At 41.5% G+C, this 14,207-nt stretch overlaps 1 protein-coding gene and 1 long non-coding RNA gene across 4 annotated transcripts in view; one reads left to right on the forward strand and one right to left on the reverse strand.

The window, feature by feature from the left end:
- The window catches only part of Aff4 (ALF transcription elongation factor 4), a 77,381-nt gene extending 64,176 nt beyond the window's left edge, over positions 1-13,205 (reverse strand). For all 3 annotated transcript variants that reach the window (XM_029483059.2, XM_021178051.3, XM_085830026.1), the window contains exon 1: positions 12,838-13,205. The gene's annotated coding sequence lies outside the window, so the exon portion shown is untranslated. The remainder of the gene's footprint in view (positions 1-12,837) is intronic.
- Positions 12,117-12,524, forward strand: LOC147001521 (uncharacterized). The gene is made up of 2 exons (XR_015045066.1): positions 12,117-12,176; positions 12,432-12,524. It is a non-coding gene; the product is annotated as an uncharacterized LOC147001521 (long non-coding RNA).
- Positions 13,206-14,207: the final 1,002 nt, after the last annotated feature.

A 14,207-nucleotide genomic window follows, 5' to 3' on the forward strand; every position in this document is an offset into this window, starting at 1 on the left:
TTCACCTACCAGATTATTGATGGTTTAAACTCCAAATGTCAAAATGAGAATTGAGCTGATATTTCAATTAGTTTCAACAACTGCTACTTGACTTTAGCTTTACCACAACATACTATGTTAAAGCACAGAGCCTCATGGACCCAAAACCCCTCTTGGCCTCATTTGCAGGATTTCTCTACCCATGAGAACTTGTGAAGAGATCACTTCCTGCCAGGTAAGGAAACAAAGAGTGCACACCTGGAGATGGAAGCCAAACTAACAAAACATCAGGTCCCGAGACACAGAAGGGCTCTGGCCCAAGAGTCAGTGCTAAGAGCTGTACAGCTTTTAGTCTCTATTGTCTTCTCAGTGCTGGACAATTAAAAAGTGCTTCAGTAATGCTAAGCAAAAACAAACAAACAAAACCCAGTAAGCTTACCATTCCTCTCTGAACTTCAGATGTAAAATACAGTAAAAAATTATTAAAACAAAGATAATGATTCTATAGCATTTTGCTGTTTTTTGTGCTGTACTTGTATGGATACATGCATGTGTACCTATGGAGGTCAGAGGTCAACTCTGGGTGACTTTCTTTTTTTTTCTCTTTTTTTTTTTTTTTTTTTTTTTTTTTGGTTTTTCGAGACAGGGTTTCTCTGTGTAGCCCTGGCTGTCCTGGAACTCACTTTGTAGACCAGGCTGTCCTCGAACTCAGAAATCCGCCTGCCTCTGCCTCCCAAGTGCTGGGATTAAAGGCGTGCACCACTACCACCCAGCTTTCTGGGTGACTTTCTCAATCACTTTTTACAGTTTTTTTTTGTTGTTGTTTTTGTTTTTTTGAGCCAGGATGTCTCACTTAACAGAGGAGCTATAGATATCTGCCTGTCCTCTTCCTTCCCCAGTCCTGGGAGACTTTCCCACTGAGTTATCTCCTTAGCATGTCATTTCTATTTTCTTAATTAAAACTAACTTTCTTTTTCTTTTCCTTCTTTTTTAAGTTGGAGTGTCATGTAGCCCAGGCTGTTCTCAAAATGGCTATTGAACTCAGGATAACCATGACCTCCTGATCTTCTTGCTTCCACTTCTCAACTGCTGGGAAAACAGATTTGTAGTAGCACACCCAGCTCTTAGTCAAATGTCTATGTGTTACCTCAACTTTCTATTAGCCTGTCTCATAAATCATTCCCAACCAGGTTCAAGGCTTCCTCAAAGTTGCACAGTCTTTCTCCTTTCTATTTCAAAAAGTATCCCATTGAGTCCTGTGATTTCCCCTGGTCCTAACTTATTCCACAAGTAACTTTCTCTTATGAGACAAAGATCAAGAAACAGAATATTAAAATTAAAAGACAGGGGTCAGGTGCGTGGTGCACACCTTTAATCTCAGTGTTCAGAAGGCAAAGGCAGGTGGAGCTCTAAATTCAATGTTAGCCTGGTCTACAGAGCCAGCTCCATGACAGTTAGGGCTACAGGAGAAACCCTGCCTTGAAAAAAACAACAGAATTTGAAATAATACCTTATCTCCTATCAGTTCTCAAAATGTCATCATCTGAGCTTATTCTCTTCGTTCCTCCTGGTTATAAAAAACTACAAAGAAATAGTTCTTCTTATCAAAAACTATCTCCTGCAACTTGCTATTTTCTGGATCTTCAATAGTTCCTGCCATCTCTGAAACAACTTCACCTTCTTTCCTTCTATTGAATCCTTTTAATCCTATCTATCAGCATTTAAATATATTTTTCTTCTTTATGGTAGTACATATCTTTAATCTGAGCACTAGGGAGGCAGAAGCAGGCAGATCTCAGTGAGTTCAACGCCAACCTGGTTTATACAGAGAACTCCAGACTACATTGAAAGATCTAGTCTCAAAAGGACAAAAGTAAAAACAAAACAAAAGTTGTCTCATTTGGGACTTTTATGTAGTTACTTGGGAGGTAGAAACAAAAAGATGAAGTTCTTAGCCAGTTAGGGCTAATATATAGTGAGGCCCTGTCTCAAAAGAAAGTTATTCTGCTCTAAAATTCTCATTATTCAACTTTACCTATTTTACTTATTGTATAAGCCCTTTATGAAGAACAGGGAGAAAAGACATACCCAGGGAGCAGAGATTCAAAACAAAAGACATATGAATGTGAACATTCAGGGCCTGAACTGACCAGTAAGTTTGCCTCTCAAATCTTACAGCAAAGGATACTATCTCAGTAAAAATGAAATATCCCAGAGTCTAAGTGCTGACTTCAAAGATTAAAGATAGTATACATATTGAAATAGCCATGAATTCATCATTATAGCTTATATGACTAAACCTCAAACCCAAGTTTAAAATAAGAGTGTAACAAATGACTTTTGCAAAAACTAGAGCAACATTTAAGTATGAAAATATGTAGCATTAGGACTTATATTTTTAAAATATTACATACTATATATTATATTTAAATACATATTAATATTCATATATCATGTATACACATACATATGCACACACACATATATGGAACATAATCTATCACTGAGTCTTGGGTTCCATTTTTTTTTTTTTTTTTTTTTGGTTTTTCGAGACAGGGTTTCTCTGTGTAGCCCTGGCTGTCCTGGAACTCACTCTGTAGACCAGGCTGGCCTCGAACTCATAAATCCGCCTGCTTCAGCCTTCCGAATGCTGGGATTAAAGGCATGCGCCACCACGCCCGGCCATAATTTTTAACTTGATTTCAATAATACTAATATTTAACATGCATAAATGTTGCATTAAACAAGTTTAGTAACTACAAGCCTTAGGCAGGCAGGTAAGCCTGGTGATGTATAACTCCAGCACTCAGGAGGCAGAGGCAAGTGGATCTCTTTGAGTTTGAGGCCAGCCTAGTCTACAATGTGAGTTCCAGGACAGCCAGGACTGTTACACAGAGAAACCCTATCTCAACAATAATAACTGTAAGCCTTTATATACTAGTTCATGGAACTCTAATCTGACAATACCATATCAGCTTCTAAGGTTTCTTACTGTGGTGTTGTGACAGCCTTGCTAGTCTAGGCTGACCTCAACCTCCCATGGTACTGGAACCCTAGGTTTCACCTTCACATCCAGCGTTAGTGGTAATTCTTAGTTTTTGTTCTTTTGAGACAGTTTCACATAGCTCAAGCTAGCCTTGAACTGCTAATCTCTTGACTTCATCCTCTGGGATTATAAGGCTTGCACCACGTGTCAGGATAGCTGGCAGTTCTTAAACACTAATTTATAAAGAGGCTGTGTCTTGGGGCACTCCACTTTTTCACTTATGGAGTAAGAGCCAGACAGTTTCTAATATACTGCTAGTTTGTTAGCAAACACTCTATGGAAACAAATTATTTCAAAGTTTATTAACTATAAAAATGACCAATACCACATACTTCAAAAACATGTCACTAACTGCTATGCCAGGGTTTCTTTGGACTTGTTTTACCTGTAATAACTAACATATTCCATGTCATAATCCAATCTTATCCAATACCCTTCCCAGGAGAAGTCACTACAAAATCATTAGTTCAATGTACTAAGACATCACAAACACAATAAATAACAAAATCTAAACATGGTATTAAAAAAAAAAGCTGCGAGGGAGTATGAAGCTATAAAGTCTTTCTTCAGAAGTTTCATAAAACTCATTCATGCTAAGTCTTAGATAATATGCTAATAAAGACATACAAAAATAACTTTTAAGCCGGGCGTGGAGGCCTTTAATCCCAGCACTCAGGAGGCAGAGGCAGGTGGATTTCTGAGTTCGAGGCCAGCCTGGTCTACAAAGTGAGTTCCAGGACAGCCAGGGCTACACAGAAAAACCCTGTCTCGAAAAACAAACAAACAAACAAACAAACAAACAACTTTTGTTTTCAAGACAGGGTTTCTCTGTGTAGCCCTGCCTGTCCTAGAACTAACTATATAAACTAGGCTGGCCTCAACTCAGAGATCTTCCTGCCTCTGCCTCCCAAATACTGGGATTAAAGGCATGAGCCAAAACTGCTAGGCAAAAATAAACTTTTAAAAACAGAAAGTAATGCTAAGAAATGAAAACTTAATTTAATCTTGAAAAGAGGTTGAGGAAGAGTACAGGGAACTTTCGGGATAGCATTTGAAATGTATAAAAAGAAAATATCTAATAAAAATAAATAAATATAAAAAAATACAAAAAAAAAAGAAAAGAGGTTGAATTCAAGTGTGTTAAGGAAGTAGAATCTTGGATTTCTGTCAGATGTGATAAGTAAGACAGAAGAGGGACAAGTTATAGGAAAAAATTAGGACAATGGTGGCATTCACCAAAGCAAAGAAAAGAGAAGAATTTAAAGGTGAAGGCATAAAGAGATGGAATAGCTATATATACATAGTGATCTGACCACTTCTAGCTTTATCTCAACTTCTGTATTTCTGGACTGCACCCAATTCACAGAGCTGTACTAAAACAGACATGTGTACTATGACCTTACCCTAAGAATACAGCAGACAGCTAAGACAATGCTCAGCCTCTACCTGTTTTATATGGTATATGGTATAGTAATACCTATTATGCTACATAATTATAAATGTTATATATATATATATATATTATTCAATATAAAATATTATATTTAGCTGGGTGTGGTGGCGCACGCCTTTAGTTCCAGGCGGATTTCTGAGTTCGAGGCCAGCCTGGTCTACAAAGTGAGTTCCAGGACAGCCAGGGCTATACAGAGAAACCCTGTCTCGAAAACCAAAAAAAAAAAAAATATATATATATATATATATATATATATATATATATTCAATATTACATATTATGTAAGATACCTACATTTACCTACATTATGTGATGCATATTATGTGTGCAAATAGTGCATGTGTATATATGTGTGTATATATCCTATAAACAAAACCCCCAACAGCCATCACAGTAAACTAGATACCTTGTAATTTACATCAGAGCCATTCCCATATATCCATTATAACCTATTTGATCTGCTAAGGCAAGAATCTCCAAACCTTTTTAAGGACAGGTAGTACATTAGGCTTGGCAGTTCACAGAGTCAGTTACTCAACTCTGTCCTCAGAGCAGCAAAATTCAGCCACAGACAATACATAAACACATGGGTTGACTAGGTTCCAATACAATCTTATTTATGGACACTGAAATTTGAACGCCCTATAATATTCTCTCCCCAAATAACATTCTTTTGACTCTGCTACTATTTAAAAATACAAAACAAAATAAAAATATAAAAGCCATTCTTACTTCAAAGGCTGCACAAAAACAGGCAGCAGGTTACGTTCGGTCTGTTGGCCATGGTTAGCTGACCCTTGTCAGCTAACTACTGAAACAACACAGAACTGTAGTCCCCAAACCTTCCCAAATATCCCTCCAGTGTTGATTCTAATGTAAGGCAGAACAGAAACAAACAAACAAACAAACAAACAACAAGGAAAGCCTTTCAGTTGACAAAAAACATAAAATCTTTACTTGACTAACCAAAGAAGTCACTCTATCCTCTGGGCGTGGCGCACGCCTTTAATCCCAGCCCTTGGGAGGCAGAGGCAGGCCGATTTCTGAGATCGAGGCCAGCCTGGTCTACAGAGTGAGTTCCAGGACAGCAGGGCTACACACAGAAACCCTGTCTCGAAAAACCAAAAAAAAAAAAAAAAAAAAAAAAAAAGAAGAAGAAGAAGTCACTCTATTTCTCTGTTTGCAATTAAGTCAATACAGTTGCTGCTTAGATCACATGGCTTTCTTACCATGTATCCAGTAACATCAAGATCAGTGTAAGCTTGAGAATAATACCTAACACCTTCCCTAAAAGAGATATTTCAGAAATGTGGAGTTAGCTCAGTAGAAGAGGACCTACCTACCATACATAAATCCTGAGTGCAGTTTTAATACTGTAAAACCAAACCCAATCCAACCTAACAAGCTTTTCCCCCTCTACTGCTTATCAGCTATATCAGAAATAATTACACTTAGCATTTTAGCTCAGTTTTCAGAGCTGTAACTAAGAGGCTATCAGGGACTGGGGAGATGGTTACCTGCTCTTCCAGAGGACCAGAGTTTGGGTCTTAGCACCTATGTTGGGTAGCTCAGATTGCCTCTAACTCCAGTTCCAGGGGACAGACACAACACACAAATCATTAAAAAAATAATAATTAAAATAAACTCTTAGAATATTAATATCTATCAGTATCTAAGAGAACAGTAACCTTTAAATGTGTTTGTGAAGATAAATTTGCGAAATAGCCTACAAAAGAATGAAATGGTTTGCTGATGCATGTAGTTAGAATATGTTAAAGATGTATTCTGTATCAGAAAAAGGATGGTATATGTGTATTAGACAGACAAGAAATAAATGGTATAGATGCCTTTTACTCCATTCCTTTCATTTAATGTAGCTGTACGTTAATACAAGACAGATCACTAAAGCAGACAGTGTGAGAATGGATTTGGGACTAAGAGCCAGGCCTACTCTCACTATGATAACAGGAAACTTAACATTTTAAATTCAGATGATAAATTCAAGTTGCAGCAATAGAGAACTGAAGACATGTCAAATGATAAAGAACTACTCCTGAACCCATCTTAAACCCCTTGGATGCAACCATTCTTGACTTCTTGATAAGATAATATGGTTTAGATCTAGGCAGTCCCCAAAGGCTCTTGTGCTAAAAGCCTAATCCCCAGTCTGTATCACTGGGGACGGCAGAGGCTTTAGAAGGCAGGGCCTAGTGAAAGCAAACTGGGTCATTAGGGAAATCTTTGTGGGTCTCCCTCCCTTCCTTCATTTCTTTCCCTTCCTTTCTCTTCCTCACGGCTGCCATAAGGTGAATTGGTTTCTGATACTCTGACCCTCTACTATGATATAATTCCTCACCACAGTCCCAAAAATAACAGTCAAAAAATAAGCACTGAAACTTCTGGATCCCTGAACCAAAATAAATCTTCCATTTCTTTCTTTCTTCCTTCCTTCCTTCCTTCCTTCCTTTCTTCTTCTCTTCTCTTCTCTTCTCTTCTCTTCTCTTCTCTTCTCTTCTCTTCTCTTCTCTTTTTTCTTTTTTTCCTGAGACAAAGTCATACCATATAGCCTTAGCTGGCCTGGAACTCATGTAGACCAGGCAGGCCTCAAACTCACAGAGATCCATTTGTCACTATCTCCAGAATTGCTAGTATTAAAGATGTTACAACATGGGCTGGAGAGATGGCTCAGCGGTTAAGAGCACTGACTGTTCTTCCAGAGGTCCTGAGTTCAATTCCCAGCACCCACATAGTGGCTCACAACCATCTGTACTGGGATCTGATGCCCTCTTCTGGTGTTTGTCTGAAGACAGCTACAGTGTACCCACATACATAAAATAAATAAACAGGTTGCACACTTCCAACATACAATGACACAGAATAAACATTAAAAAAAAAGAAAAAAAGATGTTACAACATGCACCAAAACATTTTCTATTTTAAGTTGTTTAACTCAGACATTTTGTCACAGCAATGGAAAGCAAGCAACAACTAAAGAAAAATTTTTTTAAACAGTGATCAAATCAGAAGAATAAATAGAGAAGTCCAAGATTATACCAGGGCTGGAGAAAAAGACTCTGTGGTTAAGAGAACTGGCTGGGGCCGGGCGTGGTGCCGCACGCCTTTAATCCCAGCACTCGGGAGGCAGAGGCAGGCGGATTTCTGAGTTTGAGGCCAGTCTGGTCTACAAAGTGAGCTCCAGGACAGCCAGGGCTATACAGAGAAACCCTGTCTCGAAAAACAAAACAAAAAAAAAAATAAAAAAAAAAAAAAAGAGAGAGAGAGAGAGAACTGGCTGGGGCTGGAGAGATGGCTCAGTGGTTAAGAGCACTGACTGCGCTTTCAGAGGTTTTGAGTTCAATTACCTGCAACCATATGGTGGCTCACAACCATCTGTAATGGAATCAGATGCCCTCTTCTGGTGTGTCTGAAGAAAGCTACAGTGAACTCACATACATTAAAAATAATAATAATAATAATACATCTTTAAAGAAAAAAAAGCACTGGCTATTCTTCTAAGGGACCCAAGTTCAAATCCCAACACTCATATGGCAGTTTACAACTGTCTATAATTCCAGTTTTAGGGGATCTGACACCCTCACACAGCCATACATGGAATCAGAACACCAGAGTTAAAATAAATTAAAAAAAAAAATTCCAGACCTACCAAAATCAAAGAGTTAGTCAGAGAATGAAGAGTCTGCGAAGGAGTAGGCATAGTGGTGCATATCTTTATATCAGAAGGCAGAGGCAGGCAGATTTCCAAGTTTGAGGCCAGCCTGATCTACATAAAGATTTAGGACAGCCAGGGATACATAGAGAGATCCTGTCTCTAAATAAATAATTTTCTTTAAAAATAGGAGAGTGACTGCTAAGAACAGCAGCAGTCTCAGAAGTTAAGGAAGAAAACAACAGTATAGAGGAAATAAGATAATAGCAAGTATGGTAAGAAGTAAGGGAGGAAGCAATGACCACATAGTTTGGCCACACAGGATTACAGGACTTGATAATCAACTGGCAGATGAATGAGAAACCAGGTTGAAGGTTCAGGAGTGAAGAAGTGCACAACACTACCTCTTCTGCCCATTAAAAGTACGGAGACATATGTAGGAAGATTAGGGTTCAAAGTCATCCTCAGCTACAAAATGAGTTCAAGTCAGCCTGGGTTATACAAGAGACCCAGTCTCAAAAAGCCTCCAGAAAAAACACTTCTAATGTGAGCTAAAATCTAGCTTACTCATATAATTATAACATATAGAAAATATAAGGACCAGAAGTACTGTATAAAACCAAAGAGATACATACATTCAGCACAACCCAGGCTGTGGAATTTCAAAAGCGTGGCTTCATAGTGAATATCTTTAATCCCAGCACTAGAGAGGTAGACAGATCTCCATGAGTTCTAGGACAGCCCTGTCTAAATAAACCAATAAAAAAAAATTTAAAAAAAAAAAAAAAATCCACAAATCTTAAACCATGGCGGTTCACAGTAATCCCACCATTTAAGAGATGGATGCAAGAGGTTCAGAAATTCAAGGTCAGTCCAATCAGTCCTTCCACATCTTGCTAAACCATGAGTTACCAAAAACAAGGGCCACCCTCCCAAACTGAAGAAATTTATAGACAAGAAGTTATCATTGAAGCTAATCCTGGCAGACATGTTCAAGAAATACTACTGGGCCCTTCCATGAATCTTGTGATTGAGTGTGTGGAAATGACAATTAGTAGACAACAGGATAACATCAGAATGGTGGCCATACAAGGAGACAGCAACATCATGTCAGACACCTTGGAAAGAGTCTAAGCAATGGCTGTTTAGCAGAGGAGTCCAAAAGGGCCCCAAGAAACTCCCCAAGGGCCCATCAGGCTGTGGTGTAGAACTGGCTCATGGACATTTTCATATGAAACTTTTTGCTAAATATATTTTTGTGATACTCAGAGGAGGTAAAAGGCAAAAAAAAACAAAAACAAAATTATATATATATATATATATATATATATATATATATAGAGAGAGAGAGAGAGAGAGAGAGAGAGAGAGAGAAATTCAAGGCCAGCACCAGCTACACATTCAGTTTGAGGACAGCCTGGGCTATATAAACCCTGTCTAAAAAAATTTTTTTTAATTTAAAAATAAGATTAAAAGCTAATTCCAACACCTAAATAAAACTAAATTTAACCAGAACTAAATTGACTTGGCTCTCCTTCTCTCTGTGTGTCAGTATCACTAAAATTCTCAAGGTGTGGTCAGGCATGGTAGTAAGTCTATAATCCTAGAACTCAAGAAAGAGGCTGAGACAGGAAGAGAGCTGAAAGTTTGAAGTCAAAATGACAAAGAAGACTTGTAATCAAACAAAACAAACAAAATAAAAACTGCCAGTGAAAATGAACATCAAGCTAAATGGATCAGGTGGTAAGGCAAGAGTTAATTAGAGGGATATTTTCAACGCCAGCATGGTCTACAGAGTGAGTTCCAGGACAGCCAGGGTTACACAGAGAAACCCTGTCTCAAAAACCAAACAAGGAAAAGAAAAAAAAAAAAAAAGGATATTTATTATTGTTATCCCATGTGTGTCATTCCAAATGTAACAAGATGGCTAATAAGAATAACAAAGTAACAAGTGTATCTACTCAGATTTGAACCTTTAACTACAATGTATTCACAGTAACAGACTAGCAAACACTCTCCCAGAAATGAATTCATTGTTTCAATTTTTCAGAGGAACTAAAAAAAGTAAAAGTATGAGGATTACAGAAAGCTGCAAAGTCTTATTTATAACATGTAGCAAAGATTTTTATCTAGAATGTTTGTGGAATCTAGACTGTATGCTTGTAATTTGGGAGGCCAAATTAAAAGCTGGGTATAGTAGTTAAAACCTTTAATCTCAGCACTTGAAAGGTAGAGGCAGGTGGATCTCTATGAGTTCAACGCCAGCCTGGTCTACATATAGCAAGTTTAAATCCAGTTGTGGATACAAAATGAGATCCTGTCTCAAAAACAAACAAAACAAAAACCTTTGATTTTTATGAAAGGCACTACAAAAAAGGGGGAAGTTTCCATACATTTTGAACTCCATTTTAGGCCAATAAGTAGTCAAGAAGAAGAAATACCTGTTAAACACCTGTTTTCTTTGTTCTTTTCAGGTACAAATAAAACCATGACTTCTACCTTACTACCTCAAAAATAAATAAATAAGTCGAGCCATAGCTTTTAGCAGTCTTCATCTTGCACAGCACTTTCTGAAGCTAATCCCCATTTCCCCCTTTCAGATACTGATCACTTACTTGTTCATCTAAATGTAGGTTAAATCTGTAAAATCTTAGATCGGGTAGATAAACTATTCCAACCTCAAAATGCTATCAAATTCGATCTAACTACATAAATACTGGAGAGGATAGAGTTAGAATAAACTCACTCTGAAGACACTACAGTAGATCTTTAAGAAAATCACAACATGCAAGTGGAATCATTGTTCCAAAAGGGATGCAGTAACCTGAAGACAGAAGAGACCACATGAATCCGAATGTAAAACTATGACATACAGAACATTAACTAAAATAAAAACATTCTCTTTATAGGAATTAATCACACAACTTCACCAAGCACTGTATGTCACCTTACACCCCCAAACTGTCCAGCTTGATCCAAATCACAGACCTCTAAGCCCACCCCACCCCAACCAAATAGTAGAGATTTGACTTTTGGCTCTTCTCAAGACACCCTACCTTGTCTCCACCTGAAGCAAAATTTTACTTAAAATGTGCCTACTGTTCCTACAGAGCCAACAAAACTTAGCCTGCAGATAGCCACAAACTGAATGACAACTGCTGGTATTCATTTAAAAAGAAAAGAAAGACTGCGTCTGGGTTTTCAGAAAGTTCATCATGAAAGGCAACTTTTTGAAAATAACTTTTTAAAAAACAACTTTTTGAGACTTTTTGTTTGGAGACTGAGGGCTGCGAAAGGTAGTGACAATAAGGAACATAAACCTGAAGAAGTTGAAGAAGCCAGCTTTGTTAAAAACCAAGTGGCCATTTGCCAACACTTCTTTACGCATATGTGACCAAAAACGACGGAGTCTAGGCTTCCTCTTGGTCCACATCAGCTTCTCATCAAATCTCGAATTAAAAAGGATCTCATAAACATTCCAATATTGATAAAAGGACCGTCCAAACAAAAGAGTTTATAAAGCTTCGGAGAATCAACATGGAAACAAAGCTTTAAGCTTTGAACCTCCCCACCCCCACCCCCCCCCACCTCGGCTCCACAAAAAGCACACATTTTAAATGTCACACAAACAGCCTATTCACGGGCACCTAGGGCTTAGATTCCGGCACTGGAAAGGAGGCTAGCTTCAGTTTAAAACCTCAGCGGGGAAGAAAAACCAGAATTCTGACTTGCAACTGACGAAACTCGGAGAACCCTGAATCGAACTCTTGGTTCGAACTTCACTCACAACCATTTTCAGATCAGGGCTCGCGACTCCCCATTAAGGTGTCATCTGTGAATGAAAAGCCTAATAAGGAGACCCCACAAACACCCGGGGCTCCTGTACCCCATGATCCGTTTTCAGAGAGTGGGAAGCAACAGCAAAGTGGAAGGAACAAAGCACTGACGTCAATTACGAGATTAACCCTGCGCACAGGCAGCTGGGGAGGCCTAAACATCAATACCCAAAGCCCGGCCATGGCGATCGCCAGGTACCAGGCCGGTTCCGAGCGGGAAGGAGGGTTTCTCCTATTCCAACCCAGGTTCCCATTTTTCCACTCAAACCCCATCGACCATCAAGGACGGAAATTACTCCCCCCCACCAGCCTCCCCCCCTTTTTTTTCTTTCGGTGGAGGGGAGGTGGGAGAGTGGGGGGTGGGGGGAGGTGCGCAGGATCGCGAGAAGGAAGGCGAGAACTAGTTGAGAAATGATAGCCAGAATCTGGGCCTATTTTCTCTTTAACTAGGAATGACTTGAGTCAGACGAAGGAGAAATTTTTCAAAGGATAAATCCGCCGACCGAATCAAAGGGAGGAATGGAGGAAGGCACAACAGGGAAGGGGGGGGGGGGGGAAAGAAAAGAAAAAAAGAAGAAACGGCCAGATGATGGGCGTCCGGAATGTCGGATGGGAACGGCTTGGCCTTTAAAGAAAAAAAAAAAAAAAAGATTTTTCTTGTTTGAAATTGATTTCGGAGAGAAAGTGGGACGAGAAAACGGAGGGCGAAGCCGGATCCAGCGGCCCCCGGCCCCGCGGGTCTCCGCCAGCGTCAGCGGCCCGAGCCTCGCCTTCCCCGCGGCGCGGCCGCGCCTCAGTCAGACGTCAGTCAGTCAGCCAGGCAGGCAGTCAGTCAGGCAGTCAGGCGGCTTCTCACCTCCAGTCCCCGCTCCGCTAGGCCCGAACCATTTCCCGACCGCGGCTGCGGCGGCGGCGGCGCCCGGCCTGCACCTTCACCGGACGCGCATTCGGGCCCGCCCAGGAGGCGGCGACCGGCTGCCTGGGGAGAGGGGCAGCGGCCGATCCGGAGGCCACGGGGAGCCGAGGCGGCGCACCTCACACCGCGGACGCCAGGGTTCCGCCCCGCTCCATGACGGCCCGGCCGAGCCCCGGACGGGTGACTGAGGCGGGGGCGGGCTGACGGGGCCCTGGCACCAAGATCCCCGCCCCGTCCGCTGGGGGCGGCGGTGGCGGCGGCGGCGACGACTCGACTCCAGCAGCCGGGACTGGGACTGACGCAGTGGCCGCGGCCCATGTGACCAGGGCCGGGCTGCTGCGAGCGTCACGTGACCAGGCCGCGCCCCTCCCGCTGGCAGCGCGGGGGCTGCGGCCCTGCTGCTGCTCTGGAGGCGGCGTCGGCGGGGCTGACGTGCGGGCTGACGTGCGGGGGCGCCTGGGCCCGGGGCTGGGGAGCGGGGATGCGAAGCGCGGGCCGCAGGAGGTTCCGCGGGGCCGCACCAGCGTCAGACCCGGGAACAGAACCCGGCCCGGGGCACACGCCCTCCTGAGCAGCCCGCTAGGGAGGCGCCGCGGGGAGGGGCGGGGCGCAGCCCGGCCGACCGGTTTTGGGGTGCTGGTGAAGGCCGTGTCCCGCAGCGCACCGCAGGAGTAGAGAGGGAAGGATGACGTGGAGGTCCGCAGCGACGTCGTCCACTGCTGCGTGTGACTTACTGTGGGAGGATAAACCGGCCCTGCATGGTCTTTAAAAATATATAAATAAAAACCCTGGAGAAGCCGGGCGCCATGGCAGGACTGTAATCCCAGCTCTTGGGCAGCCGAGGCCACCAATTCAGCCTCTGTGGGCTACTTAGTGGATTCAAGGCCAATCTAAGCTACTAACAAAACCCTGTCAAAACAACACACTGCGACAAACACACACACACCATCGCTCTTAACATCCTGCTAGTCCAGACAAGCCATAATTTAATTGGAATCAGTAATTAGACAAGGTTTTTAGGTTTCCTAGAATCCAGTAATAGTAGCGCAAGAAAGGTGTCCTCTTCCTCTACATCTGAAAAACATACAATCCTGTCATTGGTGTCCCATGTCTCTTATCTGCTTTCTTTATTTGATGGTACCTCATGCAGATTCTCCACCTCTAACATCTTGAAACACTTCACTTGTTATTTTTAAACCAAGTTTGTAGTTTGTAATTTCACATTTTGGAAATCCACTCAACTACACACTTGAGTTCTAAGCCATGTCTCAAAACCACTAGCTAGGTATGGCCTGGCAGTGCACACTTTT

Source organism: Mus caroli, unplaced genomic scaffold (assembly GCF_978045245.1).
Source record: "Mus caroli unplaced genomic scaffold, Mus_caroli_1 scaffold_13, whole genome shotgun sequence".
In the NCBI taxonomy this organism is placed as follows: Eukaryota; Metazoa; Chordata; class Mammalia; order Rodentia; family Muridae; genus Mus; species Mus caroli.